Genomic DNA, 19,880 nt, shown 5'->3' on the forward strand with positions numbered 1-19,880 from the left:
AAAGAAACTTTAGAGGCCAGAAGGGGCTAGAAAGAAGTATTCAAAGTCATGAACCAAAGGCGAGATGACTCTATCCAGCAAAGTTATCATTTATAATGGAAGGTCACATAAAGTGCTTCCCAGATAAGGTCAAGTTTAAGGAGTTCATCATCACCTAGCCCTTATTACCTGAAATGGTAGAGGGACTTATCTACGAAAAATAAATAAAAAATATGAACAGTAAAATGACAACAAATTCACAGTTATTAACAACTGAACCTTAAAAAAATAACTAAGCAAGCAACTAAAACAGGAAAAGAATTACAGAAATAGAGATCACATTGAGGGTGTTATCAGCAGGGAGCGGGAGGGGGATACAGCAGGGGAAGGTACAGGGAATAAGTAGCATAAATGGTAGGTACAAAAATAGATGGGGTGGGGTTAAGATTAGTGTAGGAAGTGTAGAAGCCAACAAATTTATATGTATGATCCATGAAGATGAACTAAAAGGAGGGAATGTGGGTAGGAGGGAGTGCGAAGGGTGGAGGGGAATAAAGAAAAGAAAATAGGACAGCTGTAATAGCATAATCAAGAAGATATATTTTTAAAAAGAAAACAAAGATTTAAAGTTACCAATTCATTATTTTGTTATAGATTTATTCAGACTTTGTTCTTCCTGGAGTTGGTTTTGGCATTTGTTTCTTCCTAGGACATTATCCAATTCCCCTAAATTATTTAATTTATTGGTATATTGTTCAAATTATTTTCCTATAATTCTTTAATTTTTGTATAATGAATAGTGATGTCTCCTTCTTGGTTTCTAATTTTAGTTATTTGTCCTTAATTTTTAGTCTTAGTAAAGGAAATTTTTTTGGGCTGGTATTCTGCATTGTTTTTTCTAGTGTCTGTTTAATTAATACTTGCTCCTCTCTCTGTTATATCTCTCCTTATGCTTGCTTTGAATTTAGGTGGGATTTTTTTATATTGGATTGTCCCAAAAGTTCATTCAGTATTTAAATAAAAATAAAAAACACATTTTTTCATTTTCACCAATAAGTTTATTGAACAACATATTCACCATTTTGTTCCACTACCTTCTGCCATCTTTCAAGCAACTTCATAATTCCATCTTCCCAAAGCTTTTTCTTTTTAAGCAAAAAACTGTTCCAAGTTCCTTTTACAGTCTTCCAGGAAATTGAAATGTTTTCCATTAAGAGAGCTTTGTAAAGACTGAAATAAATGGAAATCCGCAGGTGCAATGTCTGGTGGACACAGCAGATGAAGCAGAACTCCCAGCCCAGCTGTAACAGTTTTTGCCCGGTCATCAAAGAAACATGCGGTCTTGTGTTATCCTGATGGAAGATGATGCATTTCCTAGTGTTAAGTAATTCCAGATGCTTTTTGTGGAGTGCTGCTGCTTTCAGTTGGTCTAATTGGGAGCAGTACTTGTTGGAATTAATCATCTGGTTTTCCAAAAGGAGCTTATAATAGAGGACTCCCTTCCAACTCCACCATGTACACAACATCACATTCTTTAGATGAAGACCAGCCTTTGGAGTGGTTGATGGTGGTTCATTTCACTTGCCCCACAATCTCTCCCATTCCACCTTATTGTAAAGTATCCGCTTTTCACCACCAATCACAATTTATTTTTAAAATGGAAATTTTCATTACATTTAAGTTGAGAATCACAATGCAGAAATATAGTCAAGAAGGTTTTCTTCCTGTAATTTATGTGGAACCCAAACATCAAATCAATTAACATAACCGAGCTGGTACAAATGGTTTTCAATGCTTAATTTGGATATCTTTTAGTATGTTGGCTATTCCTGCATGGTATAACATTGATTGTTATCAATTGATGTCTAATTTGATTGCTATCAACTCCAACTAGTCTACCTGACTATGGAGCATGGCCCTGCAAGGTCTCCAGCATGAAACTTCACAAAGCACTTTAACATATTCCGTCAGTCACAGCACCTTCTCCATACACTGCACAAATCTTTTTTTTCATTTCACTTGCATTTTTACCTTTCTTGAAATAATAAATCACAATATGTCAAAAGTGTTTCTTTTCTTCCACCCTCAATATTAAAATAGCTACACAAAAATTCACCAATTTTGATGTTTTTTAAATTCACATTGATATGACAGCTGTCACAATACAATCTAACAAAATTGTTCTGAGTGAAGTTAAAGACAACTAAATGCTACTAGAGCCATTTTATGGGGAAAAAACAAATGAACTTTTTGGCCAACCCAATCTTTTCGAAAGGTGGAAGCTTAGGCTGTTTATTTCAGATCTTTTTTTGTCTTTGATAAATTTCCCTCTAAGTACTGCTTTAGTTCTGTTGTGTGTTTTTTTCCAGTAATCTCAAAGTATTTTTTAATCTACCTATTGCCTTGAAGTCTATTTTGTCTGATATTAGTATAGTTACTCCAGCTTTCTTACTGTTGCTGTTCACATGGCATAAATATTTCCATCTAGTGGAACAAAAGTCATTTGTACATTTGAATCTAAAGTGCATCTCCTGTAAATGGCATATGGTTGTATCTTATTTTATGATGATGATGATGCATGAAAATCTTTTCCTTCTAATTGGATTGTTTAATTCATATACATTTAATGTTATTATTGATATAAGTAAAGTTACGTCTGCCATTTGCTTTTTGTTTTCTATATGTCTTATCTTCTTTTTTCATCCTTTGTTGCCTTTTTTTGATATTAAATAGATACTCTAGTGTATCATCTTAACACACTTAATGATTTTAAATATGTTTTGAGTTATTTTCCTAGTGGTTTTTTCTAGGGCTTATAGTATTCATCTTTTATCATAGTCCACTTCAGATTTATCCTAACTGGAGAGCAGCAAGATACGTAAGACTTATGCTGTTCCATCTGAATGTGTTACAGACCCACTGTTACAGTGGTTGCTCAATATAACCTAATGGCACTTACATTTGCTGAGAGATAAAAAGGAGAAAAAATATATTTATATTTTGTTATATAAATGTCTTAATTGCCATTTCTAGTTATCTTTAATTACTGTATGGTATAATTTCTTTATTCTAATAGAGAACACCCACATGTTTCCTTTAGGCTCTTATTGTCAAATATATTACTACATATATTTTATATCTATATGCCAATAATTCAGTTTTATATGTATATCTTATGCAACTGCTTAAAAATTTTTTTAAAGGTCTTACTTAGTTTATTAATCCTCATGAAAAACCTGCACAACCGCCCCAGATAAAGTCACTGAGGAATTCGTGCTCTCTGGTGCCCCATCTCCAGCTCCCTTTTTGCCAGCACCAGCATGGGCATTTGCAGGCCCCCTGACTTTCTTTGCTCTGTTCCTGGGTTCCTTTCTCCGCTTTCCCAAGGTCTTCTCTTCTCACAGAGGGCAGGTCTTGCAAGTCTATGTTGGGGTTCATTTTTGTTTGTGGAATCCAAGGAATCATAAATCATGTCAAAGCCAGTTGTCTTGCCAGCACCAACATGGTTTCTGAATCCACACACAAAGTTGACACTATCTGATGTAGTCATATACATTCTGGCTAGTTTTTCCAGAATTTCTGTCTTAGTTACTGTTGCCTTCTGAGGGTTAAGGACATCAATGACTATTTGTTTCTGCTGAAGTAGTCTGCTGGACATGAACTTCTTGATCCAGACAGTTACTATGCCATTCATGATGGTGGCTGATCTTCAAGCAGCCAGGGAGGGAAAGGGCTATGCAATTGCTTTTTAATCAGCTCACAGAAGGAAGGAAAATGAAAATGTAATTATACTGCCTTTTGTAATTACCAATATAATTACCTTTATTGTCACTCTTTGTTATTTTGTGTGGATTTAAATTACTGTCTAGTGTCTTTTCAGCCTGTAGAATTACACTTATTAAGCAGGTCTACTAGGCATGAATTTTTTCAGGTTTTGTTTATTCTGGATATTTTTATCATAACTAATTTTTAATTTCTTTTTATTGTTGTTCAGTTACAGTTGTCCCCATTTTTCCCCGTTGCTCTTTCCTACCCTGTCCAACCCCTGCTCCCAGAGACAATCCCGTCCCCATTGTCCTTGTCCATGGGGCCTTTGTGCATATTCCCTTTTTTCTCCCATTATTTCCTTCTCGCCTTTCTTCTGGTCACTGTCAATTTGTTCTATATTTCCATGTCACTGGTTCTTTTTTACTCATTTGTTTGTTTTGTTGATTACGTTCTACTTATAGGTGAGATTATATGGTATTTGTATTTCACTGCCTGGCTTACTTCACTTAGCATAATACTCTCCAGTTCCATCCATGCTGTTGTGAAGGGTAGGAGCTCCCTCTTCTTTCTACTGCATAGTATTCCATCATGTAAATGAACCACAGTTTTTTGATCCATACTGATGGGCACTTAGGCTGTTTCCAACATTTGGCTATTGTAAATTGTGCTGCTGTGAACATTGGGGTGCATTGGTTCTTTTGGATTGGTGTTTCAGGATTCTTTGGGTATAATCCCAGGTCAAAAGTCATATTGCCAGGTCAAAAGGCAATTCCACTTTTAGTTTTTTGAGGAAATTCCATATTGTTTTTCACAGTGGTTGCACCAGTCTGCATTTCTACCAACAGTGCACTAGGGAATCCCTTTTCTCCACAACCTCACCAGCACTTGTTTGTTGATTTGTTTATGATGGCCATTCTGACTGGTGTGAAGTGGTATCTCATTGTGGTTTTAATTTGCATCTCTCTGATGGCTAGTGATACTGAACATATTTTCATATGTCTCTGGACCCTCTGTATGTCCTCCTTGAAGAAGTGTCTGTTGAAGCCCTTTGCCCATTTTTTAATTGTGTTGTTTGTCTTCTTAGAGTGGAGTCATGTGAGTTCTTTATATATTTTGGAGATCAAACCCTTGTCTGAGGTATCATTGGCAAATATGTTTCCCCATACAGTTGGTTCTCTTTTAATTTTAATGCTGTTTTCTTTAGCTGTGCAGAAGCTTTTTATTTTGATGAGATCGATTTGTTTATTCCTCCCTTTATGTCCCTTGCTCTAGTGGACATATCAGTGAAAATATTGCTGCACAGAATATCTGAGATTTTCCTGCCTATGTTCTCCTCTAGGACTTCAATGGTGTCATGACTTATATTTAAATCTCTTATCCACCTTAAATTTATTTTTGTGTATGGTGTAAGTTTTTGCTGGAGTTTCATTTTTTTTTTGCATGTAGCTGTCCAGTTCTCCCAACACCATTTGTTGAAGAGTCTATTTTTGCTCCATTTTATGTTCTTCCCCTTTGTTGAATATTAGTTGACTATAGGGACTTGAGTTTATTTCTGGGCTCTCTATTTTGTTCCATTGATCTATGTATTCTTATTCCAGTACCCAACTGTTTTGATTAGAGTGGCTTTGATATATAGTGTGATATCAGGTATTGTGATCCCTCCTACTTTGTTCTTCTTTCCAAAAATTGCTGAGGCTATTTGGGTCATTTATGGCTTCATATAAATTTTTCAAATAATTGTTTCATATATGTAAAATATATCATTGGTATTTTAATAGTGATTACAATAAATTTATAAATTGCTTTGGGTAATATGGACATTTTAATGATATTAATTCTTCCAGTCCATGAACACAGAATACACTTCTGTTTATTTGTGTCTTCCTTAATTTCTTCCTTTAGTGTTCTGTTATCATAATTCTTTTTTTTTTTAAATTTATTGAGTTATTTTTCAAGTACAGTTTTCTTTTGTCAATTTCTCCCATCCCAACCCCCCCTCCGCCCCGTCTCTCCACCTCCCTCCCATCCCCCCCTCCCCAAAGACCTCATCCCTGTGTCTTTCATACTTGTTCTTCAAAATCCCTCCTCGTTTTTCCCCCTTAAATTCCCTTCCCTCTCCCCTCTGGTCGCTGCCCACTTGTTCTCTATTTTAGTGTCTTTGTTTTTATTCTATTTGCTTGTTTATTTTGTTATTTAGCTTCCTGTTAAAGGTGAGATCATATGGTATTTGTCCTTCAATGCCTGGCCTATTTCACTCAGCATAATGCTTTCCAGTTCCATCCATGTTGTTGCAAAGGGTAGTAGCTCCTTATTTCTCTCTGCTGCATAGAATTCCATTGTGTATATGTACCACAATTTTTTGATCCATGCATTTACTGACGGGCACCTAGGTTGCTTCCAACTCTTGGCTATTGTAAATTGTGCTGCTATGAACATTGTGGTGCATAGGTTCTTTGAAATTGATGTTTTAGGATTCTTGGGATATAATCCTAGCAGTGGAATTGCTGGGTCAAAAGGCAGGTCGATTTTTATTTTTCTGAGAAAATTCCATAGTGTTCTCCATAATGGTTGTACCAGTCTGCAATCCCACCAACAGTGAACTAAGGACCCCTTTTCCCCACAACCTCTCCAACATTTGTTGTTTGTTGCTTTGTTTATGATAGCCATCCTGACTGGTGTAAAGTGGTATCTCATTGTGGTTTTAATTTGCATCTCTCTGATAGCTAACGATATTGAGCACCTCTTCATGTGTCTCTGGATATTCTGTATGTCCTCTTTGGAGAAGTGTCTGTTCAAGTCCTTTTCCCATTTTTTAATTGGGTTTGATGTCTTCCTAGAGTGAAGTCTTGTAAGTTCTTTGTATATTTTGGAGATTAAACCTTTGTCTGAGGTTTCATTGGCAAATATGTTTTCCCATACAGTTGGTCATCTTGCTAATTTAATACTGTTTTCTTTGGCCATGCAGAAGCTTTTTATTTTGATGAGGTCCCATTTGTTTATTCTTTCCTGTATATCCCTTGCTCTAGGGGACATATCGGTAAAAATGTTGCTGCGTGGAATATCTGAGATTTTCTTGCCGATGTTCTCCTCTAGGACTTTAATGGTGCCACGGCTTATATTTAAGTCTTTTATCCACCTTGAATTTATTTTGGTGTATGGTGTAAGTTGGTGCTCAAGTTTCATTTTTTTGCACGTAGCTGTCCAGTTCTCCCAACACCATTTGTTGAAGAGGCTATCTTTACTCCATTTGATGTTACTGCCCCCTTTGTCAAATATTAATTGACTGTAGAGAGTTGGGTTGATTTCTGGGCTCTCTGTTCTGTTCCATTGGTCTATATGCCTGTTTTTATGCCAGTACCAGGCTGTTTTGATTACAGTGGCTTTGTAATACAGTTTGATATCAGGTATTGTGATCCCTCCTACTTTGTTCTTCTTTCTCAAAAGAGCAGTTGCTATTCGGCCTCGTTTATGGCTCCATATAAATTTTTGAAGTGTTTGTTCTATGTCTGTGAAATATGCCATTGGTACTTTAATAGGTATTGCATTAAATCTGTATATTGCTTTGGGTAGGATGGACATTTTGATGATGTTAATTCTTCCAATCCATGAACAAGGTATATGTTTCCATTTGTTTGTGTCTTCCTTGATTTCTTTCTTCAGTGCTGTGTAGTTTTCTGCATACAGGTCTTTTACCTCCTTGGTTAGGTTTATTCCCAGATATTTTATTTTTCTTTTTGCTATATCAAATGGGATTTTTTCCTTGATTTCTGCTTCTGCTGATTCATTGTTCGTATATAAAAATGCCTTTGATTTCTGGATATTGACTTTGTATCCTGCTGTTTTGCCAAATTCATTAATTAGTTCGAGCAGTTTTTGGGTAGAGTCTATAGGATTTTCCATGTACACTATCATGTCATCTGCAAACAGTGACAGTTTTGTTTCCTCCTTTTCCTATTTGGATGCCTTTTATTTCCTTTTCCTGCCTGATTGCTGTGGCCAAAACTTCTAATACTATATTGAATAGAAGTGGTGAAAGTGGACATCCTTGTCTTGTTCCTGATCTTAGTGGAAAAGCTTTTAGTTTTTGCCCATTGAGTATGATTTTGGCTGTAGGTCTCTCATATATGGCCTTTATTATATTGAGGAATGCTCCCTCTATTCCCACTTTGCTGAGTTGTTATCATAATTCTTATAAGATAAGCTGGCTGGGTATAGGAGTCTTGGTTGACAGGGTATTTTTTTTTGGACCTTGAATATTTCATCCTACACATTCTAGTCCCCACTGTTTCTGATGAGCAGTCAGCTATTAATTTTATTGTCATTCTCTTGTACATGATGAAGTATTTTTCTCTCACTAGTTTAAATGTTTTTGCTTAATCTATGGCCTTCAACATTTTGATTATGATGTGTCTAGAGTTGAATCTCTGCATTTATTTTACTTGGAATTTGTTGAGCTTTCTGGTTGTGTATGTTGATGTTTTTATCAAATTTGGAAATTGTGCCAGGCTTTAAGACTTTCTTCTATGTCCTGAAGGCAGAGTCTCTGTGCTATGGAACTGAAACTAAAATAGGGTAGGATAGAGAAATCACTCTTTCCCAGTTTTTACTCATATTCTCCCTGCAGAGAAGGAATTGTAAGTGTTCAGATGGGGTAGCAAGAACCAGTGCTGACACATGGCTGCCACCAGGGTCCCATATAATCATCTGGAGCATGGAGCTGGGGCAGATGGAATCTTCCAACATTCTCTGGATTCCAAATCCCCTTGGAGTAGCTCCATGGGTCTGGAGGAAATGGGAGTTGCCACTCAGCTGCTGTGCCTGCTGGAAAAGCTAGCTCTTCAGCAGCATAGACTTGAATGCAAGAATGGATGCAGTACCTAGCTCGTGTTATGGCCTCCCACAGTTCTTACCAAATTTCCACATATTTTGTTAAATAAATATTTCTTACTTTATTATAAGCCATTTGGTTATCTCCAGAGATTTTGAATGATTGTCCTGCTAATTTGACTAAGTTGTTCACATTATTCTAGAAGTCTCACTCCAAGAAAAAATGTTTTTATCATACACATCACATCATAGAAATAGATAGATATATAGATATAGAAATTAAGCATTTTCCCAATTTAACTGACATGAAATAATGTTTTATTCCTTATATCCATGTGAGTAAAGACTTAGCTGAGACTACTGTGATTTACAAATTCTTTGGAATTTAATGTACATCATCATCTAAGACTCAGAAAAAAATAAAAACACCAGATTTTACAACGTAAATCTGTTATTCTTTCTACTACAGCATACTGCCTTATCTATGAGTAGAATAAATACAAGATGCCTTCCCTTATTTTGAAGACTGATCAATTGATCAATTTAAGTTCCATTTAGTATTATTTAAATCTGATTTAAGGAATACATATTCATGTTTTAAGTTATCCTCAAGATTGCTTAGAGTTCCAGCCAAGATGGAAGTGTAAGTGGAAACACTGTACCTCCTCACACAACCAAGTTTATGAACAACAAATATGTAAAAACCAGAACGCAACCAAAACTGAGAGAAAATTAAACTGTACTGAAGTCCGACAACAATGAACTATTCAGCCAGACCAGTAAGAGGGGCAAAGTCAGTGCCTGGCTGAGACAGGTTGCACAGGAAAAAGTGACCTGACCAACTCAGGCACGCAGGCAATGGTTGGCAGATCCCAGGCATGGGGTGTCAATGGGTGGACCCAGTGAGGGTGCAAGGCAGCTGGCTGATCGTGGTCACACATTCATGTGCAGATAAACCAGGCAAAGGAAGAGCAGTGAGATAGACCGTGGGGCCCTGGTACTGGGAAATAAAGCCTAAAAGCACAAGTTGAAAAAACTTTCAGGGGTCAAGGTGCTGGGAGAGGCTCCCAGGCTCACAGAGAGTTCGTTGGAGAGACCCACAGGGTTCTGGAGGGTGCACATGCCCACACATCTTGGAACTAGCACCAGAAGGGCCCAATTTGCTTGTGGGAAGCAGCAGAGGGGACTGAAATCCAAGAGAGATCAGAAAATAATGCCGTTGCCCCTCTCTGACCCTGCCCCCACATACAGCATCACAACCCATCGACCTGGGTGGCCCTGCCCTTATGAACACCTAAGGCCCCTCACCTCATAAGTAACAAGTGCAAATAGACCAAAACATATGGCTCAAGAACAAATCAAAGCCCCAGACCCAATACTTCTAAGCAACCAAGAGACAGCCAACCTATCAGTTGCATAGTTCAAAACACTGGTAATCAGGATGCTCACAGAACTGGTCGATTTTAATCGCAAATTAGATGAAAAAAATGAAGGTCTTCACTAAGTAAAATGAAGCAAAATGCACAGAGAACCAATAGTGATGGGAAGGAAACTAGGATTAAAATCAATCGAGTGGACCAGAAGGAAGAAAAAAACACCCAAACAGAAAACAATGAAGAAACGAAAATTAAAAAAAATGAGGAGAGGCTTAGGAACCTCCAGAACATCTTTAAACACTCCAACATCCAAATTATAGGGGTACCAGAAGGGAAAGAGGAACAGCAACAAGTGGAAAACTTATTTGAACAAATAATAAAGGAAAACTTTCCCAATCTGGTAAAGAAAATAGACTTTCAGGAAGTCCAGGAAGCTCAGAGAGTTCCAAAGAAGTTGGACCCAAGAAGGAACACACCAAGGCACATCATCATTATATTAGCCAAGATTAAAATGAAGGAGAGAATCCTAGAAGCAGCAAGAGATAAGGGGACAGTCACCTACAAAGGACTTCCCATCACACTGTCAGCAGATTTCTCAAAAAAGACCTTCCAGGCAAGAAGGGGCTGGAAAGAAGTATTCCAAGTCATGAAAGCCAAAGACCTACATCCAAGATTGATCTATCCAGCAAAGCTTTCACTTAGAATGGAAGGGGAGATAAAGTGCTTCTCAGATAAAGTCAAGTTCAAAGAGTTTATCACCAAGCCCTTATTATATGAAATGTTAAAGAGACTTACCTAAGAAAAAGAAGATAAAAAAGATGAAGAGTGAAAGGACAGCAAACTCACAGTTATTAAGAACCACACCTAAAATAGCAAACTAAGCAGACAGCTAGATCAGGAGAGGACCCACAGAAATGGAGATCACATGAAGGGTTAGCAACAGGGGAGTGGGAAGAGGAGAGGGGGGAGAAGGTACAGAGACTAAGTAGTATAGATGGTAGGTAGAAAATAGACGGGGGGAAGACAAGAATAGTATGGGAAATATAGAATCTAAAGAACTTATGACACATGAACATGAACTAAAGCGGGGGAATGTGGGGGGAGGGGGTGTGCAGGGTGGAGGGGAATGAAGGAAGGGAAATGGGACAACTGTAATGGCATAATCAATAAAACATATTTTTTAAAAAAGATTGCTTAAATAATTTATAGTAGGGTATTTCTCAAAGCATAGTCCAAAGCCCATGAGAGTCATAATCACTTGGGTTTTTATTACAATGTATCACCTCTGACCCTATTAAATATCTGATGAATCAAATATTATGAGCATGTGCATACTAAATTTTGAGTACAAAAACTGCAGGTGAATAAACTATCATTGGCATTTTCCCTTAAGTGGATGGTTTCTCATGTTACATAGAATAATTTCAAATGTTATATAGGTGTATATAGGCAGAGTAGATATTAGGCACATTTTAAGGGCTCATCTGATACTCAGTGAATTAATTATATTGTACTGTGATGCAAACAAAAATGGACAACTAACATAAATGAAAACACCTGCTGCAATATCGACTCTGAGAAGGCCTAATAAGTAATCATTCCAGAAAGAACTATACTTACTTTATATGAGTAATCTGTCATTATCAATGATTGTTAAACAGAAGTTTTCAGCCTTTTTTATAAATGTGTCATCAGTATGTGTAAATTTTCTCTGTCAACAGCCACTTGAAGACTTTCTCCTCTTCTCAAATAAAAGAATATTCTAGATTTTATTAGTTACAAAAATGCAGAACAATAAGGAGAAGAGATACCACATAGGAACTTAAATAAACCCTAAGTGAAATTTCAATTTTGGGTAGCATCACTTTGGTCATCAAACAGGAAACGTTCTGACTTAATCATCCCGTCTTCAACAGGTGGTTTGTTAAATTTAAGATAATTATTGTCAAGAACTGGGGTTAGCCTGCTACAGTTTCATGGGGCTGCCAGAAAATATAAGAAGTTTTACAGGATCAGAAACAAAGGGCTTTATTACTCACAGCAGTAGCAGTATCCAAACTGTTAGCCTTTGTCCCAGTTCCTCCAGACTCAGTTCTCACAAGCTGATGTTAAGAGGTCCAGGTACACTTGTACCTAGAGTATATTGTATCATAAGAGAGAAACTCTAAGTTTAAGAAGCCTGAATTCTTTTTTAAGACAGAGAAGGGGGAAGGGAGGAGTAAGAGAGGGAAAGAAACATCAATGTGCAAGAGAAGCACTGGTTGGTTGCCTCTCACATACCCCCAACCAGGGACTCGGCTCATAAGCCAGGCATGTCCCCGGACTGGGAATTGAACCAGCAAACCTTTCAGTTTGCAGGATGATGCCTTACCAGTAAGGATAAGTCTACTTCTTTTTAGTGCCCTGGGGTTTATAATTCTGAGGGAGAGAGAGCTTAAAGTGCTGGGAATCACTAGAACCTAAAAAAAATATTTACTGAGGATTTCTGGATTAGTAAATGGAACAAGAAGCCATTGTCATCATATATGCTACTTAAAGAAATTTAACATTAATGTGAAGTACAAAGAAAAGTAATATGTTTAGAATGATGTCCATCTGATTGGAAAAAAATGCAAAATGTTGAATAAAGACTAAAATTTTACAAAAGGAAAAAAGAAGGAATATCATAGAAAGCAAAAAACAGATTGGTGAATGAAAGGATTAAGACAGCAATATTTATATGGAATGGTAGGAAGCCTCTATCAGATAATAAGGAGAATTTTATGGCAGAATAAATTAGACAAACATCTCTGAAGGCAGGAGAGTGGATGTAGGTCCTTTATAAAGGAAACAACATAACTATTTAGCTAAATAGGAATTAAGAATTTTGGGGGATAAATATATTGCTTTTTTCCTTAGTTGTACGTGGGAGAAATGTGAACTGAAAATAATAGAGAACAAGCAATATGTAAAGAGCAAAAAAGATCAAATAAAACAACACTGCATGAATTATTGTTAATGTACAACAGTCTAGAATGTGTGACATATTTTATTATAAATTTTATTAACTTAGTTCTCATTGACAGTTGCAGAAATTAAGATAAACACATTATAATAATTTCTCCCTGAATCTGACAGGCCAAACCATAGCTACATCTATTTTATTTTATTTATTTTTTATTGTTGTTCAAGCACAATTGTCTCCATTTTCACCCAACCTCAACCACCTGCTCCACCTACCCCCAAACCTACCCTCTTTGGCTTTGTCCATGTGTTCTGTATACATGTTCTTGATGGACCCTCCCCTATTTTTCCCCCTTATCCCTCTCCCCTTCCCCTCTGGTGATTGTCAATTTGTTCTTTAATTCAGTGTTTCTGGTTATATTCTGCTTGCTTTTTTCTTTTGTTGATTAAACACAGTCTTGCTTTCTTGCTTCCCAAAGTTAACTTCTGAAGAGGTTCATTTTGAAACTTTAGAGGAAGTTATACTGATGATTTAAAGGACTGAGAAAGTTTCTGAAGTCAATAACAAGAATTCAATAATATATGTATGTACAGATTGAAAACTGGTCTTTTCCAAGTATATTTTAGAAGTTAGTCAGCTATTTTCCTCAATTCATACCATAGTTGAATTGCAAAGAGCCAGAGATTCTGACAATGATAGAGTTCAGGAAGGAAGAAATAAATGAGAATCCCCAGTTGACAAGGACCTGATTTAAATCAGAATTAATAAGGATTTCAATTAATAAGTGTTCTATTAATAAGCACCCTATATAATTTGAATCTTGGCTTAAAGTCTCTCATTATCAGCCCGGAACTCATTTAGAGATGTTTTGGGGACTGATGGAAATAGCTACTAATAATAATGCTCATATGAGAATTGGAAAGTTACTTAGTGAAACTATTCTGCACCAAAGTTTTATGAATTTCCCTTGGGTAGTCTCTCATTATCTCAAATGATTATCATTCTCATGGCACCTTGTTAATTTTTTTTTCCATAAGAGCAAAGATGATTGATCTCAAGCTGTTATAACAGGGTTTGGATACAATCTGTATTTCAGTCATTGTAGTCAGCTTCTTCCTGAATGGTCTCTAACAGGCCTACATGAATTAAGATTGTGAAAAACAACACCCCTATGCCAACATCTTCACAAGTCAAGAACCAAGTGACTTCTTCCTGGGCCAGTCTCTTCTCACTCAATTATCCACCTGGTTATTGACCTAACAAGGCTTCCTCTTCGTCAGGAGCTAACTATCCCAAAAGGCTTGCTCCAACATTTCTGAGCCATTGAAAAATATGCCTAAAAATCCAGCTTTATAGCTCACCAAACTAGGAGACAGGTTTTTATCTTTAAAAAGTTTTTCCCAGTTTACTTTGATTCCCTTTATTGGGTACATGATCATTTATAATCTTCAATGCTTGAACAATTTATTGATAAAAATAAAAATACATATGCTATTGACCACTAAACTGTGGTAACTGTGGTAACTATGAAATCCAAAGTAATTTACCCTAAGGAAGTGTTTACTTTGCAAATTTTCAAATGTTTTATCTGTCTTCCCTGATTTTGTTTAATGCCTTCTTCAGGTTATCCTATGTAGGATGCTTGTTTATTCTTTTATGTTGACCAGTCCTCTGGTTGCCAAGCGGTAGCCAACATAAACAGGTTGGCAGGCTAGTGATATCTCTATGTGTTGTTCAGTGTAAATAAGTATTTATAGAATGTATGTAGATAACATAGATGAACCTATCTGCAGAATCCAAGTATTATATTGCATAAAGATTCAACTTTTATTGTCATAGAGAAAATGATCTAGTTTGACTTCTTAGGCCTTAGCTTGAACTTGAATATTATATAGACACCAGGTTTGGTTTATCTACCTTTACCCACTCCAATAAGAGCTTGATCACATACTGATTTATCTCTCTGATTTTTTGTTAACAGTGCCTGAGGTATTACACACTATCTAAGTATAATTTCTGTGAAATTTAAAGATAGAGTAACAAGTAGTTGAGAAATGTATCAAATCCTTTAAAGATAGCAGCAAATTTTAACATCTTCTTAATCCAGCTTCAAATAATGAAAAGTCCTGTAAAGATTAGACTAAATGTTCAGATGCTATAGCCTAGCCACTACCTTCACTAATAGTATATCACAGCTGACCCAGTTGTAAGCAATTATAAACATGATTTTGTTCCAATAATCAAGCATGTAAGGATGCCCTTTATTGCAATAAAGGATATTTACTCAAAGGGTATATGAAATTTGCAATGTTCCAAATATTACTTTTGAGAAGAATATAGTAGCTTCTATCCTCCACCCTTAAAATGAATCTGACTTACCTCTATACTATGCTGCCTCATCCAGAGAGTTTTTGAGAAAGGTATAGAACAGATTCAGTTAATCTTTATTATTTATTTGTACCCTGTGTCACCAAACAGTAATTACTGTGGCTTCTAAAATTAATTTAATCCTTTTTATCTTTATGGTTTCCAAGAGTTAATGGAAACTGGAAAATTTCAAATCCCTTCACACATCCTCATACATATGTGTGTGTGTATATATATATACATATGTGTGTGTATATATATATACACACACACATATACACACAAATACACACATACATAAGCTGACCAATGAACAAAGAGAACAAAAATATCCATGAAACACAGTATAGTATAAGGTATAAAGTATACATAGTATGAAGTTTAGTTTACAGATAAGCAATAAATTACAGCCAAATACTCATTCTGAAGACTGCACCAGACTAATGACTAGATGGAGACTCTACTGAAAAAGAGAGAAGAAGGAGGAAGAGAAAGAAGAGGAGGAGGAGGAAGAAGAGAGAGGAAGAATAAAAAAGAAGAACTAAGGCCACAGAGAAGCAGAACGTGAATAACATCAATCCCAGAAATATAAAGTTCTAATCAGAGTAGGGAGATACTGAGAACCAGCTTGAGATTTGATAGGTAAGAGCAAAGGCTGTAAGAATTCAAAAAGAAGGGACCTTAACTGCAGAATTCAAGAAACTACATCCATCTAGACAGGTAGGAGAGGTGGAAATACAGAAGAGTCTGGTCCTGCATCCATGTGTGATAGATAAAAATTCAGGAGGAATATCTCAGGAGCACGGGGTACCAGCACCACAGCAGGCTCCCCAGACCAGGGTAGTGCCAGGAAGATAAGTGCACATAATTTCTGAACTAGCGGGGATTAAGTCGGGAATGAAACTGTTAGATCCCAAGCAGTTTCCCTTAAAGAACCTACACAAGGACTTAGGCTCACTTCCTCTGAGCACTGGGGTAGCAGCTTGAAAGGCACCAGTGGTATACAGGGAGAAACTTAAGTGTTTGCATTAATGTGAGAGCTAGGGGACAGCTTTCTCCCAGACAGAAAGATAGGTAGAGGCCACTGTCCTGTTTATGAATTCTCCCCTCTCAGAGCCACAGAGCAAGTGGGTGCCATGTCTGATACTACATCAACCTGGCTAACAGTGTTTGCCCTACCCTGGAGATCCCCTAATTTACTGGCCCACCCTAGCAATTAACTGTGACTTTTCCATATGAATGGCTAGTCTTGGCTCACCCTTCACAACCTCCTAAATCCTCTCAAACAAGCCACAGCCAGCCTCAGAAAGGCCCTTGGTCCCCACACCTATGTTAAGTGGCCCCAGGCGTGGCACTAGCAGCTATCAGCTTAGAGTCACAGCTTAGTTTCCCCTGGAAATCTCCATGGGGAATCCAAGGGGAACCGAGGGGCGGAGCCCTAGGTGTTCACTAGGGTGGGTCAACCCAGTTGCTAGTTGTGACACTGTATGTGAGGGCGTGGTCCGAGAGGGAACAATGGCACTTGCTCCTCTCTGTCGGATTTCAGTCCCCTCCGCTGTTTTTCCCAAGCAAACTGGGCCTTTCTGGTGCTGGTTCCTGGGTGGATTGGGCTTGTATATATTCTAGGACCCTGTGGGTCTCTCCAACAAACTCTCCTATGAGTCTGGGAGTCTCTCCTTGCACCTTAATTTTAATCAGTGTTTTCAATTGGTATTTGAGGCTTTATTTCCATGTGCTGGGACTCTGGGTTGTGCAGTCTGTCTTGCTCCCCCATTTTGCCTGGTTTATTTGTGCATGAACATGGGACTGCCTGGTCAGCCGCCTTGCACTCTGTGCCCAGCTTCACAGTCCCCACCTCGCTGGGTCTGCCTGTTTTCACCCCAAACCCAGGGTCTACTAGCCACCACCTGCACCTGGTGCCACCGCTTTTCCGTGCCTCTACCTCTCTCAGTCAGGCTGCCCAACTCCATCCCACTTACCAGTCTGGGTGAATGTGTCTATTTTATCCCCTTGGTTGTCCGACTTCCATGCAGTTCAATTTTCTGTCAGTTCTGGTTGTTATTTTGTTTCTAAATTGTTGTCCTCATTTTGGTTGTGTGAGGAAGCACAGTGTGTCCACCTACACCTCCATCTTGGCCAGAAGTCCATGTTTATGTTTTTGATACCATATATTACATCATAAGGCAATTATTCTAAATACAGGTGACATTTAAAATGTAATCTTTATTGTATTTTTTCTATTACCATTTAGTCTCCTTATACCCTCTCTACCAGCAGTCACTACATTGTAATCCATGTCCATGAGTTCCTTTTCCTTTTTTGCTCAATCCCTTTGGCAATCCCTTTATGCCAAAAGGCAGATCCATTTTTAATTTTTTGAAGTATCTCCATACGGCTTTCCACAGTGGCTGCACCAGTCTGCATTCCCACCAACAGTGCACGAGGGTTCCCTTTTCTCCACATCCTCGTCAGCACTCATTTGTTGACTTATTAATGACGGCCATTCTGACATGTGTGAAGTGATATCTCATTGTGGATTTAATTTGCATTTCTCTGAAAATTAGCAACATTGAGCATCTTTTCATATGTCTATTGGAAATATGTATGACCTCTTTGGAGAGTGTCCATTGAGGCTTTGTGCTCATTCTTTAATTGTGTGTGTGTGTGTGTGTGTGTGTGTTGAGTTTTGCAAGTTATTTATAAAGTTTGGAAATTAACCCCTTATCAGATGTACTGGCAAATATGTTCTCCCATTCTGTGGGTTATCTTTTCATTTTGTTGATGATTTCCTTTGCTGTACAAAACTTTGTAGTTTGGTGTAGTCCCATTTGTTAATTTTTCTTTTGTTCCCCTTGCCTGCGAGATGTATCTGATAAAATATTGCTGCAAGCAATATCTGATATTTTGCTGCCTGTGTTTTCTTACAGGATTTTTATGGTTTCAAGTCAAACATTAAGTCTTTGATGCATTTTGAATTTATTCTTGTGTGTGGTGTAAGAAGGTGACCTAGTTTCACTTTTCTGCATGTATCTCTAATTTTCCCACACTATTTACTGAACGTACTATCTGCAGCACATAATATATGCTTGCTTCCTCTGTCAAATATTGATTGACTATAAATGTGTGGGTTTATTTCGAGACTCTCTATTCTGTTCCATTGATCTATCTGTCTGTTTTATGCTAGTACCATGCTCTTTTGATGACTATGGCATTATAGTGTAGTTTGATTGGCAGTATCATTCCTCTAATTATGTTCTTCTTTCTCAGGATCACTGTTTCTATGTGGGGCCTTTTGTGGCTCCATATAAAATTTTGAAATATTTGCTCTAGTTCTGTGAAATACATCATTGGAATCTGGATAGAAATTATGTTGAATCTATAGATTGCTTTGGGTAGGACAGACATTTTAATGATGCTAATTCTTCTATCGATGACCATGATCTATGCTTCCACTTATTTGTATCTTCTTCAATTTCTTTCTTCAGTAACTTATAAATTTCCAAGTACAGGTCTTTTACATCCTTGGTTAGATTTACTCCTAGGTATTTTGTTCTTTTTGAAGCAATGATGAGTGGGATTGTTTTCTTAATTTCCCTTTTTGTGAGTTCATTATTGGCATAAAATTGCAGCTGATTTCTGGATATCAATTTTGTATTCTGCTACTCTACTGAATTCAGTGAAGTAGTAGTATCGGTTCTAGTAGTTTCTTGGTGGAATTTTTAGGGTTCTTTATGTACAGTATCATGTCATCTTCAAATAAAGACAGTTATACTTTTCCTTTTCCAGTTGGGATGCCTTTTATTTCTTCTTGTTGTCTGATCACTGTGGCTAGGACTTCCAGTACTATGTTGAATAAGAGAGGTGAAGACTGACATCCCTGTCTTTTTTCCAAATTTTAAGGGAACACATGTAGTTTCCTTCCTCATTGAGTATGATGCTTAGAGTGGATTTGTCATATATGGGCTATATTATGTTGAGGTATGTTCCTTCTGTTCCCACCTTGCTGAGAGTTTTTATCATAAATGGGTGCTGCATTTTATCAAATGCTTTTTCCACATTTAATAATAAGATCATGTGGTTTTTTAATTTTATTTTGTTTATGTAGTGAATCACAATTATTGATTTGTAAATGTTGTACCAACCTTGCATTCTCAGAATGAATCCCACTTGATTATGGTGTATGATCTTTTTGATGCATTGGTGTATTCCATTTGATGCTAATATTCTGTTGAAGATTTTTAGCATCTATGTTCATCAGGGATGTTGGCCTATAATTTTCTTTCTTTGTAGTATCTTTCTTTGGCTTTGGAATTAGGATAATGCTGGACTCCCAAGTTGAGTTTGGAGGCCTTCTCTCCTTTTGAATTATATGAAATAGTTTAAGAGGGAGAGGTGTTCTCAGAATGTTCGGTAAAAATCAGCTGTGAAGCCATCTATTCCAGGGCTGTTGCTTCTTGGGAATTTTTTCATTACCACTTCAGTTTCATCAGGTGTGATCTGTCCACTCGGATTCTCTGGTTCTTTCTGATTTGATTTTGGAAGACTGAATGTTTCTAGGAATTTATCCATTTTGTCCAGTTTATTGTTATATCAATTGTTCATAGTATTTTTTTTACAAT

General features: G+C 37.1%; 1 pseudogene; it reads right to left on the reverse strand.

The window, feature by feature from the left end:
* Positions 1-3,197: 3,197 nt before the first annotated feature.
* LOC119047322 (40S ribosomal protein S24-like) lies at positions 3,198-3,673 on the reverse strand (annotated as a pseudogene).
* Positions 3,674-19,880: the final 16,207 nt, after the last annotated feature.

The sequence above is a fragment of the Artibeus jamaicensis genome, unplaced genomic scaffold (assembly GCF_021234435.1).
Source record: "Artibeus jamaicensis isolate MK-2021 breed Jamaican fruit bat unplaced genomic scaffold, CSHL_Jam_final contig_3126, whole genome shotgun sequence".
Classification (NCBI taxonomy): domain Eukaryota; kingdom Metazoa; phylum Chordata; class Mammalia; order Chiroptera; family Phyllostomidae; genus Artibeus; species Artibeus jamaicensis.